The sequence below is a fragment of the Propithecus coquereli genome, unplaced genomic scaffold (genome assembly GCF_000956105.1).
Source record: "Propithecus coquereli isolate 6110/MARCELLA unplaced genomic scaffold, Pcoq_1.0 Scaffold120, whole genome shotgun sequence".
NCBI lineage: Eukaryota > Metazoa > Chordata > Mammalia > Primates > Indriidae > Propithecus > Propithecus coquereli.
The window spans coordinates 1,041,472-1,045,994 of record NW_012136081.1 but is presented as its reverse complement, the minus strand read 5'-3'; positions in this window follow the sequence as shown (position 1 = coordinate 1,045,994).

The window sequence follows — 4,523 nt, the reverse complement described above, 5'->3', positions numbered from 1 at the left end:
ATTTATAGCTGACAGTAAGAGAGCTTTTAAGTTTTTAATAAAAATTTTTTTTAGGGCAAGGTGTGGTGCCTCACACCTCTAATCCCAGCGTGTTGGGAGCCCAAGGCAAGAGGATCACTTGAGGCCAGGAGTTCAAGACGAGCCTGAGCAATGTAGCAAGACCACATCTCTAAAAAATATTTTAAAGTTAGCTAGGCGTGATGGCATGTGCCTGTAGTCCTAGCTCCTCAGGAGCCTGAGCCAAGATCACTTGAGCCCAGGAGTTGGAGGTTGTAGTGAGCTGTGACAGCGCCACTGCATTCCTGTCTCTAAAAGAAAAAAGTTTATAAAGGTCATGAAACAATCATAATTTTCGTCATTGATTATTAAGATCACTTCGCATAACTTCAGTTTGAATGGTCATTTTTACGGTCCCACACTACTCTGCAAAGCAAATTTTGTTAAATGTTTTTTAAGAATGTATGGAGATTTTTTTTCCCTTAAATCTTCATTGTGGTGTGATATGAATGGTGTTGTAATATTGAACCAATTTCATATTCCTAGAATAAATCTCACTTTCCTTAGTGTAGTATTATATTGTTTGCTAATATTTTATTTAGTATTTTTACATTAATATATATCAATAACATTGGTCTGTAGGGTTTTGTTGTACTTTCTTTATCAAGTTTAGGTATCAATATTATACTTGCTCCACAGAAGGAACTAGGAAATTTTCCTTCATTTTCAATATTCCAAACAATTCATAGAATATTGGGATGATCTAGACTTTGAAGGCTTGGTAGAAATCCCCTGTGAAACCATCTGGGTCTTGTGCTTTCTTGTGTTGTAGTTCCTTAATAACTATCTGCATTTCTTCTATGGGAAGTTGATCTGTTTAAGCTTCCTAACTCCACTGGGGGCAATTTGGGTCATCAGTATTTCCCTGAGAAATTAACCATTTCATCTAGGTTTTCAAATTTATTTGCATATAATTCTGCCAAGTAGTCTCAAGAATTTTTTTAAATTTCTATTTCAGTGGTTTTCTTCTCCTTGACATTTCTTATTTTGTATATTTGTGCTTTCTCCTTTTTTCAATCAAGTTAACTGGTGGTTTACCTAGTTCAGGGCTCAGCAAACCTTTTTTATACATGACCAGACAGCAAATCTTTTAGGCTTTATGAACCATGCAGTCTCTGGTAGAGTTCCTTAACTCTACCATTGTAGTACAAAAGCAGCCATAGACAATATGCAACTGTGTTCCAATAAAACTGTATTTATAAAATTTGTGGCAGGCCAGATTTGGCCTGTGAGCCATAGTTTGCCAAACTCTGTATATCCCGTTAATTTTCTTCAAGAAACCAGGATTTTAGACAGGTGTGGTGGTGCACACATGTAGTCCCATCTACTGAGGAGGCTGAGGCGGGAGGATCGCTCAAGGTCAGGAGTTCGAGATCAGCCTGAGCAAGAGCAAGACCCTGTCTCTACTATAAATAGAAAGAAATTAGCCAAACAATTAAAAATAGAAAAAATTAGCCAGGTGTGGTGGCGCATGCCTGTAGTCCCAGCTACTCGGGAGGCTGAGGCAGAAGGATCGCTTGAGCTCAGGAGCTTGAGGTTGCTGTGAGCTCAGCTGATGCCGCGACACTCTAGCCCGGGCAACAGAGTGAGACTCTGTCTCAAAATAAAAAAAAAAAAAAAAAAAAGAAATACAAAATAATTACTTGATTCTTTTATTTCTAATTTTTAAAAATAATGAGTTTTTTCCTAACATATTCCAATAGTGAATTTTTTTTTAAGTATCATTATTAAATAGTGGATTGTTAATATTTTTATGTTTCACTTACTTGTGGCTATTATTCTTACTGAGGTGCAAAGTGTCCCATCTTTTCTTTGCCAGTGGAAGCCTCTGCAAGCTAACTCCTGAGCCCTTTTTTTTTTTTGACTGCATCTTGGTATGTTGCTCAGGCTGAAGTGCAGTAGCAATTCACAGGCATGGGACCGTGGTGTACTGCAGTCTCTAACTCCTGGGCTCAAGTCATCCCCCTCAGCCTCCTGAGTAGCTGAGACTACAGGCGAGTGCCACTGTTCCTGGCCTTAACTCTTAAATCTGTTGATGTAACCCTAGTAATCTTTTATAGATTTCCTTGTTTTCAAGTACCACAAGGTGTTCCTGGCTCATCTTGTACATTTCCTGGCCCAGACTTAGAGTTGTTCCTTTCTCCAAGGATCCCTGGTTCCTTTCACTGGGACGTGATATTTAGTAATCCAGTCTGACACTAGATATTCATTGCTATTAGGTTAGCCATTGTTTCTAGATGTTTTCAGTGGACCAAGCTAGAAAATCTGCATTTTTTCTTTTAAGATAAAATGCATCATGAATTCACACTGTTACTTCTGAGACTAGAGTGTTTTCCTACACTGAAAAATCCCAGTTCTCAGCCACTTAGTTTTACTCTACATACACAACAGTCTCAGACCAAAAATAGCAACACTATAACTAACAATACACTTACCAAACCAGTTTAAGAGTTTTTCTGTTGGTAGTTCTTTTTATCCTTAAAGGACATCCCACTAAGGATATATAGTCAAATAACTGGGGGGTTTTTTGTTTTATTTTTTTGAGACAGAGTCTTGTTCTGTCACCCTGGGTACAGTGCAGTGGTGTCATCATAGCTGACTGCAGCCTCCAACTCCTGGGCTCAATCGATCGTCCTGTCTCAGCCTCCCAAAGTGCTAGAATTACAGGCGTGAGCCACTGTGCCCAGCGCCCCCGTATTCATTTTTATACTTCTTGAAAGTATTTCTAGGAGCACATAGATGAATTGCTAACAAGTCCTTTTCCTCCCAAATGGCAATATTGTTGTGGAGGTAGCAGTGTCTTTTGTTCTGATGAGGTAAATCTTGGTGGGTTCCTGGATGGGGGGCTGGTCACCAGAAGGACCAAGCCATGATTGGAAGCTTGGGACTTTGAGTCCCATTCCCCATCCTCCAGAAAGGGGAGAGAGGCTGGAAACAGATAACAATGAATCATGCCTATATGATGAAGCTGCCATAAAATTCCTTGAACTATGGGGTTTGGAGGGCTTCTGGGTTGCTGAACATACAGAGGTGCCTGGTGGGCGGCACATCCCTGAGAGGGCATGGAAGCTCTGTGCCCCTTCCCACATACCTCATCCTGTGAATCTTTTGCATCTGGCTATTCATCTGTATCACATGTAATGTCCTTCATAATAAATGGGTGAACATAAGGAAAATATTTCCCTGAGTTGTGTGAGCTGTCCTGGAAATTATCAAACCCTGGGAGGGGGCTGTGGGAACCCTGGTTTATAGCCCATTGGTCAGAAGCACAGGTCACAGCCTGGAGCTTGCGATTAGCATCTAAAGTGGAGGAAGTCTTGTGGGACTGAGCCCTTAACCTGTGGGATCTGACTCTAACTCCAGTTACGTAGTGTTATTAAATTATAGGACACCCTGTTGGTGTTTGCTGGAGAATTATTTGGTGTGTGTGGGGGGGAAAACCTGCATATTTTGGTGTCCAGAAGTGTTTGTATTGAGTGTGAATGCAGAAGGAAAAGCAGTTTGTTGTTTCTTAGCCATACAAAGGCTAAGGCAGTACATGTAGGCAGTCCTTGCTCTGCAGTTCCCATATGCACATATTTCAGTTACCACATTTTAGTTGAACGACCCCAGTCCCCAACAACATGGTTCAAATTACATTTACCAAAGCTGAGCATGGTGGCTTATGCCTGTAGTCCCAGTGACTTGGGAGGCTGAGGAGGGAGGATCATTTGAGGCCAGGAGTTCGAGACAAGCCTGGGCAATATAGTGAGACCCTATCTCTAACAAAAATTTTTTTTTAATTAGCTGGGTGTGGTGGCACGTGCCTGTAGTCCCAGCTACTCAGGACGCTGAGGCAGGAGGATCGTTTGAGTTCAGGAGTTGGAGGCTCTGGTGAGCTATACTTGCACCATTGCACTCCAGCCTGGGCAACAGCAACATACCGTCTCTTAAAAAAAATTCATTTACCATGGCATATTAACTGGGAGTAATTGTATAAGATGCAAATCTTGCTGCTTTAGTCCAAAAAAGTGACATAAATGACAGGTGTGCATCATGATCAGTGACAGCCTTGCTTTCAAAGTCTGCTGGTGATTAGTTGGTCAGTGCATACTTATTCAGTTCATGCAGGTGTCAACCAAGTGTATAATTGGGTTGCCTCCTTGTCTCCCAATGATAAAACAATATATCACTTTACAAAAAATGGATAATCAGAAGAGAGATTGGCCAAAAAGTGCAGCAAAGTAATGAAAAGTAGTCATGGATAATGCTGGAAGTGAAATTGTGTGTGATTCGAAGATTTAAAAATGGCAACGGTAAAGTGAAAATAAGACAAGGGCTATGCCTGCCCAAGGCTACAGCACGAACTATATTGCAAGTCTGATGAATACAGTAAAAAAATAAAGTTGCTTCAACATCTTTTAGTTTAAATTGCACTTGGAACAGAAGCCGCTTATGGTTGAAATGGAATGTTTACTTCTATGTTA